General features: G+C 44.2%; 1 pseudogene; it reads left to right on the top strand.

Moving 5' to 3' along the window:
• The first annotated feature begins 2042 nt into the window (after nt 1–2042).
• On the top strand, nt 2043–5884 carry LOC144593019 (RNA-binding protein 8A pseudogene; annotated as a pseudogene).
• Nucleotides 5885–19365: the final 13481 nt, after the last annotated feature.

Raw genomic sequence — 19365 nt, 5'->3', positions numbered from 1 at the left:
AATATGACCACTGTGGTAATGATGGTAGGTCTTGTTTATCTTGGGGTGAAGGAAACTGAGAGGAGGAGGGGAGGGGATCTGTTAATGCAGAGGTCTATAAAACAAGAAGCCTATGCTTAAAATAAAAAGCAGGAAGGTTAAGTGGGCATCTGAGACAGAATTATTTCACTTGGAGGCTGGTTGGAATCTGAAACATAGTGCCCAGTGGAATGATGCAGGCAGAAAGTCCCACGGCATTTAATCAACATTTAGACAAACACTGAATCACCGAGACATGGAAGGCTATGGACCAAGACCATAGATGGTGTAATGGCAGTTCCTACAGATGTAATGGCAGCTCCTACAGATGGGATTAGTCTTGATGGGTACTCCATGGTCACCATGGACACATGAGTTGAAGGGCCTCCCTATGTGCTGCAGGGTTCCATGACTCTGAGACTCCAATCTGGCTTCTCCAAATGGATGGAAAAGGATGAACAATGTCTATGGGGGTCAAAGCCATTGAAACAAAATGTGTTGTACTTTATTTTTTAAATGTGTCCCTCATTATCATCAGATAACTGAGTGCTGCTGCACTGACATGAGAGACAGCTGTTCTATTTTCATTACATAAGATGCTCTGCAGTGTTTCTTCACATTAGAAAGAAAGGTTTCACCACCAAGGAGGAACAAAGGGATAAACTATCACCTTTGAATGAAAGGAATTGTGTTTTCAATGAGGTTGGAGGAATACTCTCAGAAAATATGTGTAGGAGTCTTTTTGTTGCATTTGACAATCAGAATTCAAAAACTAAGGAAGCTCAACTGTTCAATCTGACCTTTGCTGCGATAATGTAGTTAATTTTGATCATGTTAAAAACTTAGGGAGCTGGGAACAAGGTGAGTACTAACTTGTTGACCTGTTTGGATGTGAGGTGGGCAGGGAATCTACAGGACCAAAGGTGCCAAAAGATGTTTTCAGATCAAGGGAGTTGTTACAAAGGCTTGACAAATTGTGAGTGCATGAAGTAAAATACCGGAGCGAACAGTTGACAACAATGTAACAGGAGAAAAATTCCATGAAAAAATTAAAGAGAAATTTAAAAAAATAGTTTCACAGGTAACATTGTTTAAAAGTGGAGTAAATTAACACATATATTATTAATGCAGAGAACAGAGGAGGACACTGGTCAAGTAACTAGACCAGTATACAGTACCACAGGTCTGGATTGAGGATAGAGAAATATTGGGAGAATTTAAATGCAGTGAATTAATTAAATCTAGAATTAAAATAACTAGCATTGGTAACACTGATTTAGAAATTACCAGATTAATGTAAAAACACATCTGGTCTGTTAAGAAAGAAAATCTGTCATCCTCATCTGCTAGGCCTGAATGTGACCCACAACAATTTCGTTGACTCAACATAAATGCCCTCCTAAATGACCTAGGTTCAAGGGTGATTAGAGATGGGCAATAAAAGTTGGCCTTGCCAGGTGTCATCTAAATCCTATGAATGAATGAATAGAAAAAACATAAAAAGAATAAAGCTGAAAGCCTTTCAAAGCTGGAAATCAGAGACAAGAACAAAGTCTTGGCAATGCCCAACAGGTCAGATGGCACCTGTGACTGAGTTGAAGAGTTGGGGGTGGGAATTCATCTTTGGTCTCAAGTTCAAAACGCCCGTGAGGATCGGTTGCAAATCCTGCAGAATGCAGAGTTGTAGGGAACTACTTCAGTGCCATGTGTAAAACTCTTCAAGACCATCAGAGACTATCCAATAAAAGCAGAATACTAACACTAGTGCCTGCAAAACCTTAGTGTGCTTCTTACTGCTACATTTTCCATTGCCATTTTTAGTTGCATAGCACTACAGTGAACGATACTCCATGATCACCTGCTCAGCTTCATCCCCTATCTTTGGGTTTGCTGTGATTTGGAGGGTGGGACACTACAAAGCTTCCCTGAAGTATACTTCAGTTTGTTCCAACTTGTGGCCTTGAGTAGATCTGGCAAGTAGGTTCTAGAAAACCTGGAACAGTCTCCTTCAGACCCTTGGTGACATGAGCAGGGACACGACCAGAGTGGCTGTGTCCATCCTGAGAGAAGACAGCATGTGGCTCTTCCACAAAGAGACACAAAGAGCACAGATACTGGAATCCGGAGCAAAAAGCAATCTGCTGGAGTAAATCAGGCAGCATTTGTGGAGGGAAATGCACGGTCGACATTTTGGGAAGAGACTCTTCCTCTGCACTGAAAGATCTTTGGACTCTTTAATCTGCGGGTTGAATCGTAGTAAAGAAAGCAAACTCAAAGCTAGCAAACTCAAAGCTAGCATTTATTTCAAGAGGGATTGTATACAAAAACAGGGATGTAACGTTGAGGCGCTGGTAAGGCCGCATTTGGAATATTGTGAGCAATTTTGGGCACCATATCTGAGGAAAGATGTGCTACCTCTGGAGAGGGTCCAGAGGAGGTTTACAAGAATGATCCCAGGAATGAGCAGGTTAACCTATGATGAGTGCTTGTCGGCACTGGGCCTGAACTCGCTGGAGTTTAGAAGAATGAGGGGGGACCTCATTGAAACATACAGAATAGTGAAAGCCTTGGATAGAGTGGATGTGGAGAGGATGTTTCCACTAGTGGGAGTGTCTAGGACTAGAGGTCATAGCCTCAGAATTAAAGGACGTTCTTTTAAGAAAGAGAAATTTCTTTCGTCAGAGGGTGGTGAATCTGTGGAATTCTTTGCCACAGAAGGCTGTGGAGGCCGTCAGTGGATATTTTTAAGGCAGAGCTAGATAAATTGTTGATTAGTACAGGTGTCGGAGGTTATGGCAGGAGAATGGGGTTAGGAGGGAGAGATAGATCAGCCATGATTGAATGGCGTGGACTTGATGGGCTGAATGGCCTAATTCTACTCCTTTCTCTTAGGACCTTATGACTTTATGACCTCTTTACAGACTCTTATGAAGAGCCTCGACCCAAAATGTCAACTGTACATTTCAAGGTTTCAAGGTTTCAAGGTCAGTTTATTGTCCCTCCACAGTTGGACTCACGATAGAGGCTAATGGCAGAACATGGCTGGTAACTTTGGAGCTCAATATTTATGTAACTGTACCTGAACCTTCTGATCCTTATGTGGGTGAATGCTGAGGATTATGTGTGGAACTGTTCTCATTTGCCTTCGAAAGAAGAATTGTATTTTAAAAAACACAAAGTGCTGGAGTAACTCAGTGGGTTTAGTTTTTAATTTTATTTTTAGAGTCACAGCACTGAAACAGGCCCTTTGGCCCACCGAGTCTATGCCGACCAGCGATCCCGCACATTAACACTTTCCTACGCACACACCGGGCAATTTACAATTTTACCAAGCCAATTAGCCTACAAACCTGTACGTCTTTGGAGTGTGGGAAGAAACCAAAGCTCATGAGGAAAACCCATGCATGTCACGGGGAGAATGTACAAACTCCGTACAGACAGCACCAGAAGTCAGGATCAGACCTGGGTCTCTGGCTCTGCGAGGGAGCAACTCTACTGCAGTACCAACATGCCGCCCATAGAGTGGTTGGTCAGCATCTCTGGAGGACATGGATAGGTGACATTTTGGGTCAGAACTCATCTTAGGACTAATCATAATAATCATAATCATGTACTTTATTAGCCAAGTATGTTTTGCAACATACGAGGAATTTGATTTGCCATACAGTCATACCAATAAAGAGCAACAAGACAACCAAATAATTTTTTAACATGAACATCCACCACAGCGACTCCCCCACATTCCTCACTGTTTGGGAATGCAAAAAAAGCTCAATTTTCTTCCCTTTGTTTTCTCGCAGTCGAGGCATTCGAACCTTCTGTTGTCGAAACGATCTTGGTGCCGCAGCTGATGGTCGAACCCTCCACATTGGGGCGATCAAGCTCCAGCATCGGGGGGGATCTCAGCTCCTCCGCACCGGACGATCAGACGTCTGGGCTGGACGAGCCTCGTGTGGCTTGGAGCTTCCCGACATCAGTCTCTACCCGAGACTGCGAGCTCCTCGATGTTGAAATCCGCAGGCCACGGTTGGAGCGTCGATCCCAGGCAAGGGATCGCAGGCTCCGATGGTAAATCCATGGCCCCACGGTGGGGGTCAAAGTCAGTCTCGAGCAAGGCTGCCAGCTCCATGATGTTAGGCCGCAGAGCGCCCGGAGATACAAGACTAGAACCATTATTTCCATCTCTTTAAGAGTCGCTGGCTGAAAACTCACTTTGCATGCACACTGAATCAATAAAACTACAGAATCAATATGCTCAGCATGCATTAATAATGGGCAAGCACAAAATCAGCACTTTAATGTAGAATTAATATAGTCAGAAGCAAAGTGTATTTTAATGCAAAAATATTAACCACACAATGATGGAAAATATACTTGGAACGATTGCAATGTTTTAGATTTGAAATTCATTTTGAGGCTTGTCTCTGTGTCTCACACGGCCTCTAATAGAATAGAAACATAGAAACATAGAAAATAGGTGCAGGAGTAGGCCATTCGGCCCTTCGAGCCTGCACCGCCATTCAATATGATCATGGCTGATCATCCAACTCAGTATCCCGTACCTGCCTTCTCTCCATACCCCCTGATCCCTTTAGCCACAAGGGCCACATCTAACTCTTGTCCCGCTAACTCTTCTTGCCACCCAGACAAACAATTAAAAAGAGATGTCATTTGTTGTGTGCTTATAATTTCCAGATTTGTTTTGCTGAGTGCTAATGAACCCATTGCAGCAGGTCACAACAGGAGGTCAGGCCTGCTAATCGGAACTCATTAATCTTCATCTCACTGTTGTTTCCAGGCTACTTGGATAAACAGCTGTAGGTTGCTTTCACAGACGGAAAACAATCAAGAGTTACAATCTGCTTTTATTTGTCCTTAAGGTGGAAGAGATGTAAATTAGCTATAGGGATCACAGACAGTTCACTTAGATTCATTGACCAAAGAAGTCAAATGTTGAAACTGTATTGAAGTACATTCAGAGGTTTATCTCAGCTGAAGTGCAATTAGGTTGGCTTTCAATTCATCACAGGAAGCTGGGTTAGCAAGGGAAATGTCACCCAGGTTTAGGGTTGCCAACTTCCTCACTCCCAAACACGGGACAAGGTGATGTCACTGCCCCGCGCCCCACGTGACCTCACCCAGCTAGCAGCCACGTGCTCCCGCTCCACCGGGCTGGGAGGAGGGTTGCTACGCCACATCCGTTAGTCGGCGCCTGGGCCTACACTATCCGGAGATAGACACAAAACGCAGCAGGTCAGGCAGCATCTCAGGAGAGAAGGAATGGGTGATGTTTCGGATTGAGACATCCTCAGTCTGAGGAAGGGTCGCAACCCAAAACGTCACCCATCTTCTGCTGGACCTCCATGAGGCAGGCGGCGAGGACTTCACCATGGACGACGAGGGCGACGAAAGTATCCACAAACTGAAGGAGAAGGTGAAGAAGAGGAAGGGGCGAGGATTTGGCTCCCAGGAAGGCGCTCGATCCTGGCTGTGGGAAGACTACGACTCTGTGGAGCAAGACGCCGACCAGCCAGGCCCTCAACGCTCGGTGGAGGGGTGGATCCTGTTGGTGACCGGAGTCCACGAGGAAGCCACCGAGGAGGACATCCCCGGCAAGTTTGCCGAGTACGGTGAGATCAAGAACCTGCACCTCAACCTGGATCGGCACACCGGCTACCTCAAGGGCTATGCTCTGGTGGAGTACGAGACCTACAAGGAGGCTCAGGTGGCCATGGAGGGTTTGAGCGGGTCGGAGCTGGCCGGGCAGCCCATCAGCGTGGACTGGGGCTTCGTCAGGGGGCCCCCTAGGAGCAGGAGGCGGAGTGGCCGCAGGGGAAGTCGGAGCCCGGAGCGGAGGCATCACTGAGCCGAGCCGGAGTGCGGAGCGACCGGTGGGACGGAGCGGCCCGCACCGCGCTGGGGACCGAGACATGCCCGCAGATCGCCGTGTCCAAACTGAGCCGTGCGTTACAGGGGCCGTTTAATCTCAGTCGGGACTATCGTGGGGCTGGGGAGAGGGTGGGGAGGGAAGGCTAAGGTTGGCTTGTGCAAAGCAACACTCATAAATAAAGTATTTTAGGTTAAAAAAAAATCTTCAGTCTGAAGAAGGGTCTCGACCCGAAACGTCACCCATTCCTTCTCTCCCGAGATGCTGCCTGACTCGCTGATTTACTCCAGCATTTTGTGTCCACCTTCGATTTTAACCAGCATCTGCAGTTTTTTTCCTGCATTGTCCGGGCCTACAGCGCTCCCCGGAGCTAATACGGGACAAGGGCTGTCCTGTATGGGACAAATCAATTTAGCCCAAAATAAGGGATGTCCCGGCTAATACGGGACAGTTGGCAACCCTACCCAGGCTTTAGCCTTATGATTTTTTGCTCCTTTGGTCTTCTTGTGAAGACAATTCCCCTCTTAATTATTAGCTCGGCCTATTGGTCATGAAGGTAGTCGTGCTTCCATTGATGTGGCAAGGAAGATACGTTTCCTTCCCGAGGGAACAGTGATGAAGCATGTGGGTCTTTGCCAGCACTCTGTTCATAGCACATTTGCTTCCGAGGAAGAATGTCAAGAATTTAGGTTCTACTTGAACCTAAAATCTAGGCTTCCACTTCAGTCACTTTTGAGGGTGTGTAAACCTGTCAGAAGGGCTATTTCCTTGGATTTGACATTAACCTGAGACCCCATCTGCCTCTAAGGGTGGGTGTGACAGAACCCAGGGCAATATTGTTGAAAAAGATCAGAGGAATTCTTCTGGTATCCTGGTCAATGTTTATGCTTCAATCAACATCATTTAAACAGATTACCTGATCATGGGTTCATTGTCACTGGTGGGGCATTTCTGTTGCAAGGCAGCTGCCAAATATGATACCTTACTATAACAACACTTCAAAAAACTTCACAGTCTAGATCACAATATCTAGCAATGGCACTGTGGAGCAGTGGTAGAGTTGCTGCCTTACAGCAGCAGATACCCGGGTTCGATCCTGACTATGGGTGCTCTCTGTACTGTATTTGTATGTTTTCTCAATGACTGTATGGGTTTTCACTGAGATCGTTGGTTCCCTCCCACACTCCAAAAATGTACAGGTATGTATGTTAAATTGCTCGGTATAAGTGTAAATTGCGCCTAGTGTGTGTAGGATAGTGTTAGTGTACGGAGATCACTGATCAGTGCGGTCTCGGTGGGCCGAAGGGCCTGTTCCCACCTTGTATCTCTAAACTAAACTAAACTAACGTTACACTTCTTTCTTTGCAATGCTGAAATTTGAGCTCATTATGAACAACCTATCATATTCTCACTGCCAATGACCTGAAGAATGATTACGTGGGAGAGGTGCCATTCTCCATGCATTCAGTCTAAAGGCATTGTGCAGCGGAGGATGAAAATCAAACAAAAAACCCAAATGTTGGAAATAAATGCACGACTGGTAGACTCAGCCCAGTCCATCATGGGCACAGCCCCCCAAACCAATGAAAGCATCCACATGAGGTGTTGTCTCAAGAAGCCTGAATCCATCGTCAAGGGTCTTCACCGTCTAGGCCATGCCCTCTTCTTGCTGTTATCATTGGGCAGGAGGTACAGAATCTGAAGTTCCACCCCACCAGATTAAGGAACAGCAACTTTCCTACAACTATTAAGTTCTTGAACCAGCCCGCTCATCTCTTATCCTACTCAGCAATGCAGAAAACTACAGATCACCTCTTGCACTAATATAGACTTATGTTCTAATTGTGTCTTTGAACTAATCTTTTGTTTTACACAGTCATTTTCTTTTCACCATCTTGTATAATTTACTTAGGTTTTGCATTGTCTGAGGTGGTTCTTCCATAAGCTAGGGTACTGTACAATTCACCTCTCTCCCATTGCAGAAATTGGGCTTTGTCTATGGAACTGGTGCAATAGAATGCTGAGAACTATATTCTGCACTCTAAATCTTCCTCTTTGCTCTATCTATTGTTCTTGAGTTTGACTTGATTGTATTTATGAATAGTATTATTTCATCTGTATTGGAAGGAACTGCAGACGTTGGTTTAAACCGAAGATAGACTCAAAAAGCTGGAGTAACTCAGCGAGTCAGACAGCATCTGTGGAGAAAAGGGATAGGTGACGTTTTGGGTCGAGACCCTTCTTCAGACTGAGAGTCTGGGGAAAAGGAAACGAGAGATATAGACGGTCTATATGCCTTGCAAAGGAAATGCACACAGAAGTGCCCTAGCAGTACAAATTTATTAACAATACTAATTTATTATCTGGGTGGCATTTACGAGCCTGTTAAGCTGCAGAAAGTAAGAATTTCACTGTCAGCACACATGACAATTAAACAGCCTTCTCTTTCTTGACTTGACTAGATGTGCGATGTGCAGTAAATGTTCAGCAGATCAGGCAGCATCTGTGGAAAGAGAAACAACAGTCAAAGAGTCGTATAACACATAAACAGGTCCTTTGGCCCATCACATCGATGCTGACCATTGGTATTCATCTGTACTAATCCCATTTATGCACTTATGTCCATAGCGTTCTGAGTCTTAGTGATTCAGATGTTTGCCTAGATGGTTCTTAATGTTTCAGGTGTACATTCCTTGTCAGAGAGCTGAATTGAAGCATTTGCAGTACCTGTAAATAAATGGATCGAAACATTCAGTGCATATTTCGTCATCATGTAAGATAAAAATTTATACACATAAAAAACACCTAGATGGTTCACTTGCTTCATGTATGAAGGAGGCTGAAGTAAATCTTAAAATACATTTTGTTATTCTTAATCCTGGAGTGTAGTTGGGAAAATGACAGAATGTTCATAAAGACATAGAACGACTTGTCATCTTCTCCTCCATGGCCATCTAAGAAGGCACAGGCTTCTCCTAGTTTCCAACAAAAGTAGTAGATGTGATGATTATCATAGTTTTTTTTAAGAACCAGTGAATCTCCAATGATATTGTGTGAAATGGTGAGGCGTTCTGAAGTAATTCCAGGTGATTAAGCCTATTTTTGCACACTACATACTCTTAGGTTAGTGCTTTATCATTGCATCGATCACTCTCTGTGTAAAGCAAGTGTATTTGTTCATAATCAGCAATAATATCTGCAGCAGCCGACGGTACTCTCCAGTGGTTGTTTTGAAGATAGAGCTCACACTCCTGTCCTTTTACTGGCAGTTCTAATGAAATCAGCTTTTCAGCTCTTAACTCAATCAATGAAGCGTCTGCTTGCAATCAGATGGTGTTACAGGAGTGACAGAATGCATGGCTTTGTTGGTTGCTCAGCATTAAATGCATTGAGACATGGAGGATGTCAAAGAAAGCTGATAATGACCAAGTTGACAACATGGTAAGATTTGCTATGCTCCCTGTTTGCAGGAAATCATGAAAACAACCTAAAACAGAAGCTTACTGAGTATGTTTCAAACAGCAAACCGAAGCAATTCTTGCTCAGAGCGCACATCATTGCTGACATTTAATAGGCTGGTGAAGCCTTTACTTGTGGTTAGTCCGCATCAGAGGATATAAGACTGATATCAGAGAGCATCTTGGTTGGTAATGTAGTTTAAATCACAAAGGAGAATGAGAGATCACACTCATCTGAGTCATGGGTGTTTTCACAACAGAAACAGATTCCCAATCTGTTCAGAGGCAACATTGAAATAAATAGACCTCCTTTTACATATTAATCTAATTTAGACAACTAAAATCTCCCAGGACTTCCACATTTCTAAGAACATCAAATAACTGACAATTAAAGAAATAATACCTAGCCTGATGAACATGCAGCAGTGATTTGTTTTTACACCACCAAAGCAGTTGACCAGCCACTTTTGAAATTGCTGGAATGCCGCTCGAATAAACAGTGAAACCTGCGGGTGGTTAATCAACAACATGTTCTGAAGGCCAAATTGAAACAGGAAACCTACAGGAGCAGTGAAACAGCAGGAGGCCATTCAGCCCCTCAACCAGGCCAATGTTTAACTAGTTGTCTAATATAGACGACTAAAATCTGCTGGACTTCCACATTTCTAAGTAAAACATCAACTAATTGGATGCTCTGAGCATATTCAAGGCGGAGATCGATAGATATTTGGACAACTCAAAGGATATGAGGATTCGTCAAGAAGTAAACAGAGTTTTTGATCAGCCATAAGTTCATGTTCATAAGGCATAGCAACAGAATGAAGCCAATTTGGCCTGTCGAGTCTGCTCCACCATTCGATTATAGCTGATCTATTTTTCATTCTCAACCCCAATCTCCTGCCTTCTCCCCATAACCTTTGATTCCATTACTAATCAAGAACCGATCAGTCATTGCCCAGAAGGTACCCAATGACCTGGCCTCCGCCACTGTCTATCGCAATGAATTCCACAGATTCACCACCCTCTGGCTAAAGAATTTCCTCCTCATCTCCATTCATAAGGTACGTCCTTTTAATCTGAGGCTGTGCGCTCTGGTCCTAGACTCTCCCATGATCGTATTTAATGACAAAGAAGCTCAAATGTGATCTACTCCTGCTTCTATAACTTTATTTACCGCAGGTTTGAAATTGATCTGCCAACAGTCATAAAACCCAACAAGACACATTAAACATGAAATTAAAGTGATGAGTGGAAAGTCCAATATTATGGATGTGCAAAGATTGCTGCACAGAGGAAATGAACCAAATGGCATTTTAACATAACAAAAATGAAATGAACTAAGACAGCTTTTAGAGTTATTGAGTCATAGAGTTGTCCAGCACAGAAACAAGCCCTTTGGCCCACTCTGTGCACGCCTACCAAGTCGGTACAAATGGCTAGTCCTATTTGCGTGCATTTGGCCCATCACCTTCTAAGCCCTTCCTATCCATATGTCTGCTCATATGTCTTTTAAAAGTCATTATTGTATCCATTTCTATAACTTCCTCCGGCAGCTCAGACCACCCTCTGACTAAAAAGGTTGCCCCTGAGGTCCCTCTTAAATCTCTTCCCTTTCACCTTAAGTCGATGCCCTCTAGTTTTAGAATCCTCTACCCTTGGGAAAAGACTGTGGATGCTCACTTCATCCATGTCCCTCCTGATCTTGTACACCTAATAAGGTCACCTCTCACCTTCCTACGCTCCAAAGGAAAAGTCCCAGCCTATCCAACCTCTGCCAACATTCAATCCTGCAAGTCCAACTAACACCCTGATGAATCTCTTCTGCACCCATCCTACTTAATGGCATCCTTCATGGCTGGATGGCCAGAACTGCACCAGTACTCCAAGGTGACAAAATAGATTTATAAAAGGAGAATGGTGACAGGGAGAGTGGAAGATAGTGGTTGAAATTGGTGTGCGCCAGGGTGGGGTGGAGGTGCATGGGAAAGAACGGGGATAAGGGGTTATTACTTGAAATTGGAGAATTCGACATTCCTACCATTGGGTTATAAGGATCGTTCTGTTGCTTCCTGTCTCAGCTCCACTGGCACATGAAGAAACAATGCAGCTTTGCACTGCGTAGATGAAACAAGGAAGACAATTGCATTTTCACACCACTGTTGGTAATGCAACAAAAGCTTTTCACTGTATCTCGGTACATGTGACAATAAACTAAACTTAATAAACTAAACCGAACCCTCTCTACCCCCAACCCCACAAGGCGGAGCCATGGTGTTGTTGAAGCAAACAGGGCAGAGGGAGAGCCCGGGTGGTGGTGCAGAGCTTCACAGAGATATTCAGAGGGTAATGGGAGGAAGTGGGCAATCAGCACATAACACAGAACAGAAGGAAATACAATGACTTGAAACATAAAAGGCTTGAGAAACCCATTTCCATGAATCGGTAATACAAAACATGTTTACCCCAACTATAATCTCTCCCCATCCTGTTTTAAAGTGGTTGAAATGCTTATCAACATTGTCGGGGAGGTAGGACATCTTTAAATCTTAACGTTCTATTTTAGTCATAGGTTTTATCTAACGTTCATCCACACTGCCTCTCTCCCTCTTCTCATTTCCTCCATTCTCTGTCCCCCCTCTCCTTCTCTCCCAATCCCTTCCTCTCCCATCACCCCCCCACTTCCTCCTCCTTCCCATCCGTCCGACTGTCACCAACTCTCTTTTCATTCCCACTCTATCTCACTTCTCATCACTCCAATTCCCTCTCAATCATATACTCTCCCTCCCTGGTCCCCAAATATGTCTGTCTCCAGACTCCCTCATTCTCTCTCCTCTCTATCTCTTCTCTCCCTACATTCTTATTTCTATTACACTTATGGTCCCTCTCCCCTCCATTCCTCTGCTTTCCTCTCTCACTGTCTCTCTCCCTCTTCCTCTCCCTCTCTCTGTCATTCTCTCATCCTCTTGCCTAACTACCCCTCTCTCTCTTTCCTTCTCCCTCGTTCCCTTTCTCTCTACTTCTCTCTCTTTTTTATTTATCTTCCTTTCTTTCTCTGTCCTCCTTCTCCATCTCGCTCTCTCATTCTCCCTTTTCCCTCTCCATCTACCGGCTCCACATACGGCAGCTGTTTGCTGGTACCAGGAGAAAAGTGCATTCGGGTAATCATCCCACTTCACATATTACTTGTGAAGAACATCGAGTAATGCTACAGCCATGCCTGAAATCTCTGCAGCCACTGCAAGGTACCAAATTAAACTGTACCTGGCAGTCTCAGTGAGTGCATCCACTTGTTTCTTTGTGATCAAGTCCCATTCTGGAACCAGAAACATTTTTGACAGTCCTGGGCTGGTCATCATTGCATTTGAGAAGCATGGTTTTAAAACTTTGCAGATTTCTCAATAGCAGAGAAACGGCAGTGAATTGTAGGCAGGAAGGTTTACCTGCACAAGGTTTTGATACACCTCGGTACTCTAAGTTGTTCATATTTCCAGCTGTAAAGCAGGATACAGAGCTAATTGTTAATGCCATTCTTTGCTCTATCGCATTGTTCCTCTTTCCTTGGAAATACCATGTGTCTACTGATGACTCCATGTCGGCAAATGAGTTGGAAAGCTAATGAAATGGAATTTACAACAGAATCTACTTCAATTATCCAATACATACAAGGTAACTTCTATACAAATGTTACTGAGTGGGAGATGGTTCGATTCACCTCACACGAATAAAAACAATCTCAGTTAAAATAATGCACAGTGTCAAAATAAACAGTACACAGTAAATGGTAGGGCCTTGGTGAATGTTGTGGGACAGAGAGACTTGGTGATGCAGGTACATAGTTCTATGAAAGTGGCAACGCAGGTAGACAAGGTAGTGAAGACAATGTTTGGCATGCGAGCCTTCATCAGCCAGGGTATTGCGTAGGATGTCATTTTACAGCTGTGCAAGACATAAGTAAGGCCACATGCATTCAATTCTGGTCCCCCTGCATCAGGAAGGATGCTATTAAACTAGAGAGGCAGCAAAAGAGATTTGAGGGGCGTTGATGGGGACATAAATGAGGGGAATAGTAACAGTCTGTTCCCCAGGTAGGGGAAGCTAAAATTAGACGGCATAGATTGAATTGAATTGAATTGAATACAAGCCACAGTGAAATTATTTGCTTGCATACCTAAGGTTTGCATCAGACTTCTCTCATCAGTCTGAAGGGTCTCGACCCGAAACGTCACCCATTCCTTCTCTGATCAGTCTGAAGAAGGGTCTCGACCCGAAACGTCACCCATTCTTTCTCTCCTGAGATGCTGCCTGACCTGCTGAGTTATTCCAGCATTTTGTGAATAAATACCTTCGATTTGCACCAGCATCTGCAGTTATTTTCTTACACTAAGGTTTGCAAATAGTCGCCACGTAAAGGGCGCTGACAAAATTACAAAGCATCCCGACCAGGACCACCCTAGTTTTCTCCCCCTCCCCCTCCCCCTCCCCCTCCCGCTCCCTCAAGGCAGTTCCCCATGAGGAGACCTCCTTTGTTCTCCCCCTCACGGCAGTTTCTCCAAGCCGGGTCCTCCTTTGCTCCCGGCGGCCCATCCTCCAGCTCCCACCTGGCCCATCCGCGCCCTCATTGAACACCGCACCGACTTCCTCTTTCACCATCGCTGCCGGGTCCACCCAGCCTCCATCGGCCGCGGGCTCCACCGACGTGTGAGGCTCGAGCTCCGACCCGCGAGGCTCCGACTCCAGCTCCGACCCAGGAGGCTCCACTGCCCGGCTTCTCGGCAGCCACCTGAGGAGGCGTCTGCCGCGGCGGCCTGTGAAATGTGAAAGGGAACGGTTTAAAAGGAGCAACTTTGTTATAATAAAACACACCAGAGGGTGGTGCATGCAAGGAGCGAGCTGCCGGGGGAAGTGGTAGAAGTAGACAAAGTTACAACATTTAAAAGGCACTTAGACAGATACGTGGATAGACAAGGTATGGAGGAATATGGGTCAGGTGCCAGCAAATGGAACTAACTCAGTATGGGAACTTGGTCAGCATGGATGAGTTGGGCCAAAGGGCCTGTTTCCATGCTGCATAAAGCTCTACGATTCTATGCAAACAGGTTTGATGGAGAGGAGAATTAACCAATCAGCCCCATTCTGCCTGAAAATAATGTTCCCATTATGTATTAACATATAAATTCCACTTCCATTATATTCCATGTGTTTGGAGTACATCCTCTAAAAATATGTTCCCAAATAATCGTACTTCCAATAATCACTGGGAAATATACCTTTTAGTGTACAGAGGGAGCAGCTGACTTCAGGCATGAGTGAATCTGTATCATTCTCCGCTCATGAGTCAAGAGCGTTTGTGTCATATTTACTGCCCATACAACAATGGAATTCTTACTTGCTGCAACTTTACAGGCCATTAACACATCAGTAAATATACAATAGAGACACATCAGTAAATATACAATAGAGAGACACAAAAAGCTGGAGTAACTCAGCGGGAATGGAAGCATCTCTGAAGAGAAGGAATGGGTAACGTTTCGGGTCATGACCCTTCTTCAGACTAGAGATGCTGCCTGTCCCGCTGAGTTACTCCAGCTTTTCGTGTCTTTCTTTGGTTTAAACCAGCATCTGCAGTTCCTTCCTACTACAAATGTACAGCACTTTGGTCAACGTGGGTTGTTTTTAAATGTGCTATACAAATAAAATTGACTTGACTTGACTTGACTAGTAAATGTACAATAATCATTCATATATTCATATTCATATATGAATAATCATTCATACAATAAATTAATAATCAGTAATATGAGATGACAGATCATAATAGTGCAAACCAAAGTACGTAGTGGAACCAAAACAAAGTCCAGAATAGTTCATATTTGTTGAGGCAGTGTTGTAGTTAGTGCTGTGCTGTGTTCAAGAGCCTGATGGGTGCTCGGAAGAAGCTGCTCTTGAACTTGGAAGTCATGGCTTTTAGTTTCCTGTACCTTCTTCCTGATTTTAGTTGCGAGATGAGAGTGTGGCCAGGGTCTTTGATGATATAAGCTGCCTTTTTGAACGCCTCCTGTAGATGTCTTTGATGGTGATGGTGAGTAGACTTGATGGGCCAAATGGCCTAATTGCCTAATTCTGCTCCTATCACTTATGGCCTTATGGTGGGTTGCTGTTGGAGCAGGGTCCCACAAACAAACTGAATGCACTTTGGATGTTCAGGCTGATCTGTTTCAAATACCTTCTTCGTGTGTTTTTATTTATCTCTCGGAATGGTGATGGCTTTTAAGTGCACTGTAGGTGGCAGCAAAGATCTGGGGAGAGCTTAGAAGGGAACATCCTGTTCAGCGACCTGCCAACTGGCAGGTTGTGACGCTGAAGACACTGATCTTTGTGCTCACAATATGTGTGAGATCTGCGTGGTGCTGTGTTTAAAATGCAGGGTGAAATAACAGCAAAGTCGATAGCATGCTAGCCATGAGTGTAACATGCCTAGGTTCAAGATGAACAGATCACTGGCCATTTGTGTCCAATAAAATCTCAATAACTCGGCGAGCTCGGGACCTAGGTGGTGCCAGATTTGTTATAGACAATAGACAATAGACAATTGGTGCAGGAGTAGGCCATTCGGCCCTTCGAGCCAGCACCGCCATTCAATGTGATCATGGCTAATCATTCACAATCAGTACCCCATTCCTGCCCTCTCCCCATTCCCCCTGACCCCGCTATCATTAAGAGCTCCATCTAACTCTCTTTTGAAAACATCCAGAGAATTGGCCTCCACTGCATTCTGAGGCAGAGAATGCCACAGATTTACAACTCTCTGAGTGAAAAAGCTTTTCCTCATCTCCGTTCTAAATGGCCTACCCCTTATTCTTAAACTGTGGCCCCTGGCTCTGGACTCACCCAACATGTTTTCCAGGCTTTTGGAAGCTATTCCTATTGGCACCTAAACACTTTTAATTCACTACAGTATTATAAGAATCTGGTGAATTTACAGCGAGCATGGAAACAGGACTTCCTGGAATGAATCAAGAGAGAGCAGGAAATAGGGCCCCATTGAGCTTAAAGGGAGCATTGGAACTATGGCTCTGGTGAGTTTAAATGGATCACAGGCACCAGGGTCCAGGTGGGTTTAAAGTGACCATACTAAACGGCAATCAGTGAACCTGATGCTGAATTATCAGGTTTTCCGAATAGTCAGACAGTGGGTTATTGTCAGAGTGAGGCTAAACGCAAATTGGCAGAACATCGTCTCATATTCGCTTGGGCAGCTTACAGCCCAGTGGTATGAATATTGATTTCTCTCACTTCAGGTATCCCTGGCATTCCCTCTCTCTCTATCCCTCCCCCACCCAAGTCACACATGCTTCTCATTTTCACCCTATGAACAGCTAACAATGGCCTGTTTCCTTTATCATCGTTACTTTTTATTCATTGTTCTTTATCTCTCCACATCACCGTTTATCTCTCTTGTTTCCCTTATCCCTAACCAGTCTGAAGAAGGGTCTAGACCCGAAACGTCACCCATTCCTTCTCTCCAGAGATGCTGCCTGTCCAGCTGAGTTACTCCAGCTTTTTATCTATCTAGATACTACATTAAACTGCATATCCAAAAAAACATGTAGGATGCCTGACAATCTAGAATTTAGTGCAGTTACATCTCTGTTCAAGATGTTTGACACTTTGTGACACCATACTCATTTTTCCTGGAGGAAGGTGACTATATTGCAGTTGTCCTTGGTTTTATCTGTGAGGAATAATTATCTCTTTTACTATGAGATGTGGCATTAGAACAAAATGCACTCTTATTCCTCAGCTAATGAACATTTTCGCTGCTGTGCACTGTGAAAATGTAACAGATGGCACAGTGCAGTGAAACCCCTTTCCCCATGCAAACTTTGGTTATCATTGATGTTAATTGAATTACATTATTATTAAATGAAAACAGGATTACTTTTTCCTTCTGTGCAGCTTGTGCCCCTGTTTTGATTCTTATCATGCTTTACAACGACATGTTTCCCTTTCAGACACAAAATGCTGGAGTAACTCGACGGGACAGGCAGCATCTCTGGAGAGAAGGGATGGATGACGTTTCGGGTCGAGACCCGTCTGAAGAAGAGTCTCGACCCGAAACGTCACCTATTCCTTCTCTCCAGTGATGCTGCCTGTCCCACTGAGTTACTCCAGCATTTTGTGTCTACCTTTAATTTAAACCAGCATCTGCAGTTCTTTCTTATACATGTTTCACTGTTAGCTCTGTTTACCAATCCTTTGCCAAAGGTCCCTGCTCTAAGTTCCATGACGAACAGCTGGAAATTTTCCTCACCAGAGGATCTCCCAAGCCGCCTGGAATTGATTTAGTTGTCCAGGTTGCTTTCCTTTCATTCACTGCTAGCTACTGCTGTCAATGGGAAGAGTTTAATGTAAACAGCAGTGTAAACCATAATCATAAAAAAAATCTTCTAAAAGCTCACGAATTATCCGGAGGGAAGAAACAGTATTGTGATTATCGTGATTATTTTTCATTAAACACTGCGTAACAATCCTACGGAGCTATTCAAGAAGACCAGGTGAGCTCTGTTGCTACCCTGGCCAATAATTATCCTGCCATGCCGGTACACTGAGAGCACTCTAGCTAAACATATGGGAGGAGAAAGATTACATGGAGCATACACACTGTCACACTTTAAAAGGTTGGAAACCCATTTCTATGCTATAAATTTGATTTGAGATTATTTGGTTATTATTACAGTATTGCTCAGGGTACCATAGCTGCTGAGTTTCCTTGAACAGCAGCAGTCACTGACGTGGAAATTGGTGGCACCTCAAATGCAATATATAGTTGACTCTGGGTAGGATAACACACTCTGTGTTTATGGGCCTGCTGCTAATTCCCAAGGTTCTCTCTGCTACTGAATTGGCCTCATACAATCAATACCTTGCCGTTGTGGGAGAGAGACCTGGGGGGACGAGAACATAAACACAGAACATAAAGCAGTACAGCACAAGTACAGGCCTCTTGTCCCACAATGTCTGTGCGGAACATGACGTCAAGTTGAACTAATCTCCTCTGCCTGCATGTGATCCGTATTCCTCCATTTCCTGTATGCGCCTATCCAAAAGCCTCTTAAATGGCACTCTTGTATCTGCCTCCACCACCACCTTTGGCAGCTCTATACCTTTAATACGAGTGTTCTCTCATAATCTGCTGTCAGAGAGTTTAACTGACTCACAATGATGACTAACTATACAATATTACTGTGGTCAGATGTCACAAAAACTTTCACTCAACAAGTGACTGATGGAAATGTGCTAAAGGCTATGTTAACATTGCTTCAACTTGAGCTGCAAGTAGAAAGAATTCTATAAATAAGGCGTTGACACCATCTTCAGAGGAGTAGGTCATGAAGGCTTGACGAATGACAAATATTCCTGGGCATACACGGACTGATGGACGTGATGCTGTTGGTGTTAATTCATATCTGTTGTTGCTGAGTTATATTTAAAAACTACGGCAAAATTGTTGAAAGTATTGCAGAAAGATTATGCTGTCAAGCGCATATATTCTTGGTAATTCTTATCCACTCTATTGCTTGCTTTAAATGGGTATGGTGGCAGGGTACCAATGGTAATTTTGTCTACAGTTTAAGAATAAGGGGTAGGCCATTTAGAACAGAGATGAGGAAAAACCTTTTCAGTCAGAGAGTTGTGAATCTGTGGAATTCTCTGCCTCAGCGGGCAGTGGAGGCCAATTCTCTAGATAGAGCTCTTAAGGATAGTGGAGTCAGGGGGTATGGGGAGAAATCAGGAACGGGGTACTGATTGAGAATGATCAGCCATGATCACATTGAATGGCGGTGCTGGCTTGAAGGGCCGAATGGCCTACTCCTGCACCTATTGTCTATTGTCTCTGGTGTACTAGTTCCCTGCCTGCAATCTTCAGTTGCATTTTTTTTTCAATGAATATGCACTGCCTGTTCCTCTGATCTGAGGTTGGCTTCAGTGAGGGTGTTGGAA

This window comes from Rhinoraja longicauda, chromosome 4, assembly GCF_053455715.1.
Source record: "Rhinoraja longicauda isolate Sanriku21f chromosome 4, sRhiLon1.1, whole genome shotgun sequence".
NCBI lineage: Eukaryota > Metazoa > Chordata > Chondrichthyes > Rajiformes > Arhynchobatidae > Rhinoraja > Rhinoraja longicauda.
This window is presented reverse-complemented; position numbering and strand designations above follow the sequence as displayed.